The 13,129-nt window shown below is 38.2% G+C and overlaps 1 long non-coding RNA gene across 1 annotated transcript; it reads left to right on the top strand.

Annotated features, from left to right (window-relative positions):
* The first annotated feature begins 940 nt into the window (after positions 1–940).
* LOC142172845 (uncharacterized) lies at positions 941–8,633 on the top strand. Its single transcript, XR_012701809.1, has 2 exons — positions 941–1,435; positions 8,160–8,633. It is a non-coding gene; the product is annotated as an uncharacterized LOC142172845 (long non-coding RNA).
* Positions 8,634–13,129: the final 4,496 nt, after the last annotated feature.

The following is a 13,129-nucleotide window of genomic DNA, read 5'->3' as shown; positions in this document are numbered from 1 at the left end:
ACTGCGTGTCCGGTCTTGATCCGAAGAAGCCGTGGAAGAATGAACCAGCACCTGCAGCTAGCAAGTATCAAGGTTCAAATCAAAAGTCTACATGAAGAACCATTCAAGACTCAAGATCAAGCTTCAGAAGACTTATAAATAGGAATCTTGTAACTCGTAGCTGACAGGCTTAGTTAGTCTTTTTCATTTTGATGAAATAACAAGACCACAAACCGGAACCTCGATGGAACGGTACCTCAATCGGCTCTCCACCTCGGTATACTCCATCATTGTTCCTATTCCAGAACTACACGTGGCATGATTCCTTTATAGCCAAGGATATGTAGGCATCTCATATACCAAGGCTCAGTCACATTCTCCTTTCCCTTAGTTTTTGGTCTCTCTAAATAAGGGTCGGGTCAAAAAACCTGTCTCGTCGTTCTTTGTCCGAAAACTCTTCGCGTTTCCAGTCATAGATGGCAGTTGTAGACATGTAATTTTTGACCCTCCACAAAATTTTACATATTTTAACATATAAATATTTATTTTAGGCCTAATATCGCTATTTCAATAAGTTTTGACTCTTTTACTTTATTTTTTATCACAAAAAAATAAAAATTACAAAAAAAATATTTATTTTCATTTTTAGGTTAAAGTCAATTAGTATATTTATATTTATAGTATTATAACATTTAAAAATACAAAAATTAGTTTCACTTTTAGTATTTAGTTTTATATTAGTTTATTTTACTTAAGAATGATTTTTACACTTTATAGATACATTGTATTTTTTGGTCTTCTTAGCCTAGATTCAAACTCAAAAGACATGGTCCAACCCAATTTCCTGAAAAAAGACCAATTTCGGATAGCCCAAAACATTGAGCCCATACCTATTCCCTATTTGACCTAACATAATCCCTACTCCCTATAAAAAAATCCCCTAATTCCTAAATCAAAAAGAAGAAGCGAGACTAAAAAAATGGCAACAACATCTGGAAAAAGTGAAGAACAAATGCAATCTTTCATTCGATTCCTAAAGTCCAAAGTGAAGAACAGACAAGAGAAACCATGGTAGGGAAAAACAAAAAAATGATGAAATAGAAAGAGAATAAAGAGAGTGGAATGGAAGGGATGATCTATTAAATTGGAAGTTTAATCTTTCTCCATAGCTAGATTTTAACTTCTTCCACCACTTTAGAACACCCATTTTTCAGATTCTTGCTTTTCTCATCACATATAGACACAAACACCCACCTCCTCAACCCAAAATTGAAAATCAATTAGCCTTTCATTCGGTTCAAGTTTTTTGGTTGCTCAGATTTGAGTGACGATTTCAGAGTTCAAAGTCTCGAGATAGGAATTGAGTCGACGAATTGCTATTTGAGGTCTCTGGCTTTCCGTGGTTCGAGCCCGACATTTGATTTTGGAATTCCGGAATTTTGTTCAACAAATTAAGGTCCATCTCTCAAATTTGCTCGTAACTTCATACATTATTGTTAATTTTAATAAATGCTAAATCAAGTTTATGCTTATTTTGTGACTAACTAAATATTTATGTTATGTTCAAGATAGCTCTAGCCTGAATGCCATGATATTTGAGTTTGTTAAAAATTAATTTTCAAAATTTTCCATGTATTGTTGTAAGGTGAATATAACTAGCTTTGGATTTGTTATCTATTGTTGTTTTTATATTTTTTTTGAGTTTTATATTAAAATTAAACATTAATATAGCTGTAATGGAAGTCATTTTCCCTATGAAAGAAAGGTAACTCCAGATCTAGTAGTAGATGAACTTCTCTAATTTCAGGAAACACATCTTTTTAGGCTACTTCTTAACAACTGAGTTTGAAGCTTTTGCTATCTTCTTGCTTGGATATGGATTCTTATATCAAACAATAGCATTGATTTCTCTCTGTGTGCTATTTGTGTGTGTGTGTGCGTGGAGGGTGCATAACCAAAATAATTTGTTAATCTGATGTTGTTAGTGTTTTGGGCATTAATCTGGTGTCGTGAATTATATTTGGGCATATCTTTGGGGCTTGTCTCTTAGTTACACGCTAGCTCTATATCAGTGGTACGAGAAAATTAAATAATTAATTGCGCTAGTTGCTTTAGGCGCGATTAACAATAATCATCGTGGCTATGGGTACGGTTCCCGTGGCATGGTCGCGATACGTAAATCTCAATTCGGATGTGCATTTTATGTGACCCTACCATGATTTTGAATAATAATAATAAAATTAAATACATTGTAGATCGTGGGTACGGTTCCTGTGACGCGATTCACAATGTGTACCAAATCGACAAGTGTACGACAATCATGCCTTGTTCCAGAAAATAATTTCATAAATAATTAAAAGTGTTAGAAGGAATAAAATGCACAATAGGTTGTAAACATGTGATTAATCAGATAATTAGGCCAATAATAATAATTGAGCGATCGTGCTAAAACCACAGAATTCCGAAATGCCTAACACCTTCTCTCGGGTTAAAAGAATTCCTTACCCGAATTTCTGTATTCGCAGACTGTAAAGCAAAGTCAAACTTTCTCGATTCGGGATTTTAAACCGGTGACTTGGGACACCATAAATTATCTCAAGTGACGATTCTGAATAATTATAAATAATTTCATTTCGATAATGTCACTTTAATTGGAAAAACTCCCCTATACCCCTTTCGGGGTAGAAAAACGAGGTGTGACAGCTCCTACCATTGATTCAGTCCCGGTAGTGAGGGATTTTCCAGATGCGTTTCCTGCAGACCCACCGGGCATGCCACCAGACAGGGATATTGACTTTGGTATTAATTTGGTGCTGGGAACTCAGCCCATTTCTATTATACCGTATCGTATGGCACCGGTAGAGTTGAAGGAGTTGAAGGAGAAACTTCAGGAACTCATTGATAAGGGGTTTATCCGGCCTAGTGTGTCGCCTTGGGGTGCGCCTGTTCTATTTGTAATGAAGAAGGATGGCACGATAAACATGTGCATTGATTACAGACAGTTGAACAAAGTCACAATCAAGAACAAGTATCCTTTGCCTCGTATTGATAATTTATTTGACCAGCTTCAGGGAATGAGGGTGTTCCCCAAGATTGATCTCAGGTTGGGTATCACCAGTTGAAGATCAGGGACTCGGATATTCTTAAGACAGCTTTTAGGACCCGATATGGTCATTATGAGTTCCTTGTGATGTCTTTTGGGCTGACCAATGCCTCGACATTGTTCATGCATTTGATGAACAACGTGTTTCGGCCCTATCTTGACTTATTTGTTATTGTATTCATTGATGATATCCTGGTGTACTAATATAGTCAGGAGGAGCACGCTAAGTATTTGAGAGTTGTATTGCAGTGGTTGAGGGAGGAGAAACTTTATGCAAAATTCTCCAAGTGTGAGTTTTGGCTCAGTTCAGTGGCTTTCTTGGGGCACGTGGTATCCAGTGAGGGTATTCAAGTTGATACGCAGAAGATAGAGGCGGTTCAGAGTTGGCCCAGACCGTCCTCAGCCATAGAGATTCGCAGCTTTCTTGGGTTGGTGGGTTATTACCGTCGGTTCATACATGGATTTTCATCTATTGCATCACCCTTGGCCAAATTGACTCAAAAGGGTGCTCCTTTCAGGTGGTCGGATGAGCGTGAGGTGAGCTTTCAGAAGCTTAAGACTGTCTTGACCACAACTTCAATGTTAGTTTTGCCATCAGCTTCAGGTTCATATACAATATATTGTGATGCTTCTAAAGTTGGTATTGGGTGTGTGTTGATGCAGGAGGGTAGAGTGATTGCTTATGCTTCTCGTTAGTTGAAGCCCCATGAGAAGAACTACCCTGTTCATGATTTGGAGTTGGCTGCCATTGTTCACGCGTTGAAGATTTGGAGGCATTATCTCTATGGTGTGTCTTGTGAGGTGTTTACTGATTATCGTAGCATCCAGCACTTGTTCAAGTAGAAGGATCTCAATTTGAGGCAGCGGAGATGGTTGGAGCTGCTAAAGAATTATCATATTACTATTTTGTACCATCTAGGGAAGGCCAATGTAGTGGCTGATGCCTTGAGTAGGAAGGCGGTGAGTGTGGGTAGTTATATATTCCGGTTGGAGAGAGACCTCTTACAGTTGATGTTCAGGCCTTAGCCAATAGGTTTGCGGTTGGATATTTCGGAGCCCAGTCAGATCTTAGCTTGTGTGGTTTCTCGGTCTTCCTTGTTTGATCGCATCAGAGAGCGCCAATATAATGATCCTCATTTGCTTGTCCTCAAAGACAGAGTTCAGCACAATGATGCCAGAGATATGACTATTGGTGATGATGGGGTATTGAGGATGAGGGCTGGATATATGTGCCCAATGTAGATGGGCTTCGATAGTTGATTCTGGAGGAGGACCATAGCTCGCGGTATTCCATCCATCCGGGTTCCACGAAGATGTATCAGGATTTGAGACAGTACTACTGGTGGAGAAGAATGAAGAAAGATATAGTGGGATTTGTAGCTCGGTGTCTCAATTGTTAGCAGGTGAAATATGAGCATCAAATACCGGGTGACTTCCTTCAATAGATGGATATTCCAGAATGGAAGTGGGAGCAGATCACCACGGATTTCGTAGTTGAACTCCCACATACTTTGATGAAATTGGATACTGTTTGGGTGATTGTGGATCGGAGCACCAAGTCCGCGCACTTCATTCCTGTTTTTACCACCTATTTTTCGGAGTGGTTAACTGAGATTTATATTCGAGAGATTGTTTGCTTGCATGGTGTTCTAGTTTCCATCATTTTAGATAGAGGCACTCAGTTCACATTGCAGTTTTGGAGAGCCGTGCAGCGAGAGTTGAGCACTCAGGTTGAGTTTAGCATAGTTTTTCACCCTTAGACGGACGGACAGTCCAAGCGCACTATTCAGATATTGGAGGACATGTTGCGCGCTTGTGTCATTGATTTTGGGGGTTCATGGGACCAGTTTCTACCGCTTGAGGAGTTCGCATATAACAACAGTTATCAATCGAGTATTCAGATGTCTCCATATGAGGCTTTATATGAGAGACGGTGTAGATCTCCAGTAGGTTGATTTGAGCCAGGTGAGGCTAGACTTTTGGGTACATACTTGGTGCAGGATGCTTTTGGACAAGGTGAAAGTGATTCAGGAGCGGCTTCGTATAGAGCAGTCGAGACAAAAGAGTTATGCTGACAGGAAGGTTCGTGATTTGTCTTACATGGTTGGGGAGAAGGTTCTACTGAAGGTTTCGCCCATGAAGGGTGTCATGAGATTTGGAAAGAAGGGTAAATTGAGTCCTCGGTTCATTGGGTCTTTCGAGGTGCTTTGGAGGATTGGGGAGGTGAATTATGAGCTTGCTTTTCCACCTAGCTTGTCGAGTGTGCATCCGGTATTTCATGTTTCTATGCTCCGGAAGTATATTGGTGATCCGTCTCATGTTTTAGATTTCAGCACGGTTCAGTTAGACGGTGATTTGACTTATGATGTGGAGCCAGTGACTATTTTGGAGCGGCAGGTCGGAATGTTGAGATCAAAGGATATAGCTTCAGTGAAAGTGCAGTGGAGAGGTCGGCCCGTGAAGGAGGCTACTTAGGAGACCGAGCGGGAGATGCGGAGCAGATATCCACATCTGTTTGAGGCTTCAAGTATGTTTCTTGACTCGTTCGAGGACTAACGTTTGTTTAAGAGGGGGAAGATGTAACGACCCAACCGGTCATTTTATGAGCTACAGCCCCGCTTTCCCCATTTCAGCTTCTTTATATGTTGTTCATCTGTATTTCATCATATCGTGTTGGTTATTTTGTGTTCGGAGTCGCCTTGGAGTGGAATGAGACACTGAGTCTCTTATTTAGAAGCTTAAGTTGAAAAAGTCAACCAGATATTGACTTTTGTGTAGAAGATCTCGGATGTAAATTTTGATGGTTCGGATAGCTTTGTTAGGTAATTTTGGACTTAGGAGCGTGTTCGGAATGTAATTTGGAGGTCCGTGGTAGATTTAGGCTTGAATTGGCAAAATTAGAAATTTGGCATCTTCCGGTCGGCAGTGAAAATTTTGATATCAGGGTGCGGAATGAAATTTCAAAAATTGGAGTAGGTCTGTTATGTCATTTGTGATGGGTGTGCAAAATTTCAGGTCACTCGGACGAGGTTTGATAGGTTTCGGTATCGTTTGTAAAATTTGGAAGTTTGGAAATTCTTAGGTTTTAATCCGAGGGTGATTTGGTGTTTTGATGTTGTTTTGAGTGTTACAAAGATTGGAATAAGTTTGAATGGTGATATTCGACTTGTTGGCATGTTTGGTTGAGGTTCCGAGGGCCTCGGGTTGAGTTCGGGAGGTTGTCGGATCAAGGATGGGATTTGAGGAAGTGCTGAAGAATTCCTTCAGCTGTCATAAACGCGCTTGCGGAGTGGGGACCGCAGGTGCGAGATTCGCAAAAGTGAGGGAGAAGCCACAGAAATGGCCAAGGCCAAGGAAGCAGAAACTGCAGGTGCACTCATGGGACCGCACCTGCGAGATAGCAGATGTGGGATTTTGACCGCAAAAGCTGTTTTCGAGGGTTAAGTGAAAACCGCACCTGCGATAGATTTTTCGCAGGTGCGGCATCGCATAAGCGACTTATGGACCGCAGATGCGGAAGTTCTGGGCAGAAAGTATATAAGATCTCCTTCGCGAATTTCAGTCCATTCTTTACCATTTTTTGGACGAGTTTGGAGCTTAGAGCTATGATTTCAAGAGGGGATCGAGGAGTATCAGTGAGGTAAGTTACTTGGGCTTTATATTTTGTGCTTGTGATGATTTTTCCACTATTTAATCATGAAATTAATGGGGGACTTTGGGCTGAAGTTGAAGGGATAGAGCTTGAGTTTTGGAGAGCTTTGATTGGGGATTTGAGGGGTTATTTGAGGTCGGATTTTGATGATTTTGGTATGAATAGACTCGGGAGTGAAAGGAGTTTCTAGTTTTGTGATTGGATTCCCAGACGTTGGCCCAGGGGCCGGGTTTGAGTCCAATTCGAGATTTTTGATCTAATTTGATTATTTTCATGTAGAACTCATTCCTTTAGCGTATATTGATGATAATATACAGATTTTGGTTAGATTCAGAGCATTTGGAGGCCGAGTCGAGAGTCAAGGGCATCGCGAGTTAGAGTTTTATCCGGTTTGAGGTAAGTAATGATTGTAAATCTTATCCTGAGGGTATGAAACCCCAGATTTCACATCGTTTCACTATTTTGAGGTGACGCGCACGCTAGATGACGAGTGTGAGGGCGTGCACCATTGGGGATCGTGACTTGGTCTATCCCGTAGAAACTATTAAGTTGCGTATTTGACTGGAAACTATTTGATACTTATGTATTTTAGAAAGTATTACTATGTTGTGGGCTGAATGCCATATTGGACCTCGTGCCAAGCTATTGGAAACTTAGGGGCTTATTATTATTATTTCCTTACTATTTTTTATTTAAGATCTATACTCAATCATGTTGTGTTTACTGATTTCATAACTCAGTCTTTATTACTCTGTTTTGATGCGTAAAATGATATTATTGTTTGAGCACCCTGTTTCATTGATAGCCCAAGTGGCTTGAGAGACTTCTGACTGAGTGAGGCCGAGGGCCTGTGTTGTGAGGATATCATGAGACCGGGGTGCGCGCCGCAGCATGTTGTACTGATTTGTAATATATGAGAGGATGAGGGCTTGATTTATTATGCCAAGAGATGGCTTGTTATAGCGCTTGGACTGTAGGAGCCCTCCTGAGTCTGTACAACCCAGTGAGCGCAGGTACCCTGAGTGAGTGATATGATGTTGCCCGAGGGGCAATTCTTGATTCATATTGTGCCCTAGGGGCTGATTACGAGTGATTGTGAGGTTGCCCGAGGGGCTGATTTTCAGTGATGTTATGCCCGAGGGGCGGTTTATGATACATATTTTTCCCGAGGGACTATTTATGATTTTCATCACTTTTTCTCTAAACTTCATTGAACTATGTTGAAATTGTTGTAAAAATGTCTTCAAATGTTACTGAAAATGGATTTTAAACGAGATGATTTGACTATATTCTGTTTTGAAGGTAGGCTGTACTTACTGTGATTTCATGACGTGAATTTATGTGTTTCTTACTGCTCAGTCTTTATTTACTTTTATTACTTACTGAGTTGGTGTACTTACATTACTCCCTGCACCTTGTGTGCAGATCCAGGAATTGCTGGACGTGATAGTGAGCGCTGATCTTTCATCTGTCACGGATATTCGAAGTCGGCAAGGTAGCTGCATGGCGTTAGCAGCCTTGCTCTTCTCCCTCTTATCTTCCTTAGACTATATTAGTGTCTTCAGACTGTGATAGTCTTAGTTGTGTTCAGACAGTCCTTAGTAGATGCTCGTGAATTGAGATACCCTAATGTCGGGCCTTGGTTTTCTTTCCGCACTTGTTATTTAGACTTATGCTATGAAATTTTATTAATTAATAGCTTGAAACACTTTTGTTATGAAATATCGATTTGTTGTGGGATTGTATCGGCTGGCATAGTTTCATGATAGGCGCCATCACGACCGGGTCGATTTTGGGGTCGTGACACTTATATTTTGAGGACTTTTCTTGGCTATGATTTCTTCCTGTAATACATTAGTTAATAAGATTAATATTTATCATTTTCATGAACTTAAATTATTATTTTATTTTTTATTTTATAATTCAAATATATTCTTAATAAAATTTATTAATGTGATTATCAAAAAGTCTATACTCATTGATAACATATATACACGAGCAACGCGCGTACCCTAATACTAGTACTATCAATTATATGCCGCACACAATTATTGGACTAATTTCACGTATAAGCACGGAACTTCATATAATTATAAATTTATTTTTATAACATTAAATAACTAGAATAAATATTACCTACATAATTTTACTAAACAAAACTTTTGCTATTTTATGAAAAAATGTTACCTATATAATTCTGCTAAACAAAATTTTTGCAACTGAGAATAAGTTCTCTTTTTTCTCCAAAATTTAGTCACATTTTCTTAAGATGATCAATTGCACCAAATATTAATAAAATATTTTAGTTTGTTTCAAACAACAAAATGAGTTTCAGAATTTTATTGTTATTTTATGTAGTAGAAGGGTCGCAATAGGGTTGCCAGATTATGAAAAGTCCTTATATTACAAAATATATTATTGAAAGTCTGAATTTTGAAATACACTCACTTAGGCACATGCCACACTGTCACTTAAATATAAATATTAGATTGAAATAAACTTAAATGAAATGGTATGGTCATTAAGAATTTATATAGCGAATTTTAACTTATTTGGTTTGTTTTTTTTTGGTTGAAAAGATAGTTATATATATATAATGAGGCTCTTACATGAGAGCAGTTAAGGAGATGCATTAGAGTCATCAGATTTACAATACTAGAGTTAGAACCTAAGGCCTCCGCAGAGGAGCCATAACTATGATCAAAAGAAGAACTAGTCAAAATACTACCAGGAGTACTAGGTACAATGCTAGGTACAATATTACTATTACACAAAGTAGACCTATTTTTAATCATCCTTCTTCTGAGCAGCCCATTTTGATCTTGTTGATATAAGGATGAGACAAAAGGTGGTGGACTTCTAAAAAGTAGACAATTTGCTTTTGCATGCATGGCTCCATAGGTAGTTAGACTATCTACAATACAATTTTGCTCCCTATAGATGCTTTGGAGAGGAGGACTATCCAGCTGTAGTAGTAGTAACCTGCAATCATTAATAATATTAGTGTATTGCATTATAGTGGAGTTGAACTTACCGAGTATGGCGTGCGCATCTGTCTCAATGATGAGCGATTTGAGATGCTTTTGGACATCAATTGTCAGTCCCATGAGCAAGGCTAGAAGTTCTGTTTGAATAGTTGTCCCATGTAGTGATGTTCCTGCAAATCCTATAATCCAATGTCCTTGGTGATTACGAAAAAGACCCCCAATACCATTTTTAGTCTGTTTAAGTGAGCAAGATCCATCAGTGTTAAGTTTATAAGTATGGATGTTCGGGGGGTGCCATTTTACATATAATGGTATTAAAGAATAAGTCTTTGATCTCTGATTTGTGAGGTAATAAAATTCTGCAGCTTTTGTAAAGATGGAAGAAATATTTAAACAACCCTTTTTATGATCTAGAGTATTTTTATTGCGTAGAAGTCATAGTCCCCATAATGCAAAAGGTATAAGAGTGATATTTGGAATATCATTTTGGGTAAATAGTAGTTGTTGATGTATGAAATGGTATAACCAATTTAGAGAAGCATTATGGGATAGAAGAGAATTGGATATCTTAAGCATAGTCGAGAGGTGTTTAGCAGGTAGACATTCTAGAAATATATGTTGTAATGTTTCAGGGGCCAAATGACACTGAGTACATATAGATGAATTAAGAAGACCTAATCGTGTGAGATAAGCAGTTGTCGGAAGTCTATCATGGCTAAGTAACCATAAGAAAAAAGATATTTTTGGAGGAATATGAAGTTTTCAAATCCAATTGTAACTATCTATTGGATTAATAGTTGTGGGATTTATACTATTCATAATAGAATTGTACATTGATTTAACAGAAAATGTGCCATTTGGTGTGAGAGCCTAGTATATTTGGTCATATGTTGAGGGTACAAGAGGCATATAAATGTCTTTGATTACAGATTGTAAATGAGTAGGTAAAGTGAATGACAATATATTGAATGCCATGTATGGTTGTAATAGTAGTTTGAAACAGTTTTATTTTCCTCATACTTTGGAAAGGGTCCATAAATGCAGTTACGAAGTAAGTAATTTTGACTAACCCAAGGATCCGTCCAGAATTTTACATGATTTCCTGTTATTATATTCTATTTAAACCCTAATCCACAATAGGACCATCCTTTCATAATATTACGCCAAGTCGTTGAAATTTATTTTTTGATCAGTGGAGATGGTCGTAAGTAATTATGTAATAACACTTGTGCCCAGAGTTGATTGGGATTTTGAAATAGCCTCCGTGCAAGACTTGCATGCAAAGCTTGGTTTTTTAAGGAGAGGTTCTGAATTCCTAACCCTCCTTTATCAAGAGGTTGTGTGACGGTAGCCCACTTGATTAAATGTGATTTATGCTTTTGTTGAGTTGTTCCCCATAGAAAATTACGTTGATAACGATTGAGATAGGTAAGTATATAAGTAGGTATTTTAATGTATTGCATAATATGATTAGGAAGATAATTTAAAGTTGAACAAATTAATGTAGCCCTTCCTGCTTTGGATAAAAAAATAGTTTTCCAACCTGTTAATTTATTTTTGAAATTTTTGATTAAGAATTGATAATCCCTTTTAGCAGGCTGATTAGTAAATATTGGGAATCCTAAGTATTTTTCAAAACTTTTTCCCTCATTCATGTGGAAGATTTGTAGTATAGTGGATCTTATATTAGGTGAGCAATTTTTGGAGAAAAAGATTTTGGATTTATCAAAATTGATAGTTTGTCCTGAGTGAGAGGTAAAATGAGTAATAGTATTAACAATAGCTTGACAAGATTTATCTGTAATTTTTGATGTAAGAATAATATCATCAGCAAAAAATAAGTGGGATAACTGAGGTCCTTTGTTTCCTATTGAAAGTGGTATCCAAGCATGATAATCAACTGATGCATTAATTTTTCTCGAAAGCATTTCCAAGCATAGAATAAATAAATAATGTGATAATGGGTTTCCCTATCTAATTCCTCTAGTGGGTGTGAAGTAGTTTGTAGGGTTACCATTAATTAAAATTGAAGTAGTAATAGTAGTAATATATGACATAATTAATTTAATAAAAGAGGGTCGGAAATTTAGAGTGATTAGAGTATAACGTATAAATGACCACTCTAATTTGTCAAAAGCTTTTTCCAAATCCAATTTTAGAAGCATGTTTAAATTATTACCTCTCATTTTTTGAAATTTGGTAATGATTTCTTGTACAATAATAGCATTGTCCGCAATCCTTTCTGGAAGCTGATTGAGTTGGATGAATAATATGTTCTAGAACAGGTTTTAATCTGTTAACAATTATTTTTGTAATAATCTTATAAATCGTATTACAAAGACTGATAGGTCGAAATTGCAATATAGTGGATGCATTCTTATTCTTGGGTATTAATGTTACGACCCGACCGGTCGTTTTGAGTTCTAGCGCGTCGTTCAGAAGTTTGAGGCTATGAGCAGCTTCACTTCAGGTATACGCATGGTCGGAATTGAATTTCGGGAAGTTCGGAGTTGATTTGGAAAGAGAATTTTCGAAAGCTTTAAGTTGAAAGAATTAGCTAAGATTGAATTTTCGAATAAACGACCTGGGAATAGGAATTCGAAGGTTCCAGTAGGTTCGTATGATAATTTCGGACTTGGGCGTATGTCCGAATCGGGTTTTGGAAGACCCGGAAACGTTTTGACGCATATTGTGGAAGTTAGCATTTTGAAAGAATTTTATAAGTTTGGGTTGAAGTGCATTTCAGTGTTATCAATGTCCGCTTGGGATTCCAAGTCTGGGAGTAGCTCCACATGGTGATTCTGGTGTTGAGAGCGCGATCGGAAGTGAATTCGGAGATCCGTGGATCATTTTGGAGTCATTTGGCTAAAGATAGAAATTTGAAGGTTTTTGAGAAGTTTGAGTGGAAGTGGACTTTTTGATATCGGGGTCGGAATCCGATTCCAAAAGTGGGAGTAGGTCCATAATGTCGAATATGACTTGTGTGCAAAATTTGAAGTCAATCGGACGTGATTCGATAGGTTTAAACATCGAAAGTGGAAGATTGAGATTTTAAAGTTCATAAAGCTTGGATTGGAGGTCTACTCATGATTTTAACATTGTTTGATATGATTTGAGACCTCGATCAAGTCCGTAATGTGTTTTGGGACTGGATGGTATGATTGGTTAGGGTCCCGGGGGCCTCGGGTGGATTCCGAGTGGTTAACCGATCAAAATGGAATTTTGGAAAAGGCTGAAGTTGCTGGTTGCTGGTGTAACCTCACCTGCGAGACTAGGGCCGCAGATGCAGAGCCGCAAAAGTGGCCCTATGGTCGCAGATGCGAATTTGATGGGGGAGAGTTGGGACCGTAGATGCGGTCATTTCGCCGTAGATGCGAGACCGCATATGTGGAGGAGAGGACGGAGAAG

Source organism: Nicotiana tabacum, chromosome 18 (assembly GCF_000715075.1).
Source record: "Nicotiana tabacum cultivar K326 chromosome 18, ASM71507v2, whole genome shotgun sequence".
Taxonomy (NCBI): Eukaryota; Viridiplantae; Streptophyta; class Magnoliopsida; order Solanales; family Solanaceae; genus Nicotiana; species Nicotiana tabacum.
Note: the sequence above shows the minus strand (reverse complement) of the source record. Positions and strands in the feature narration are given on the sequence as shown.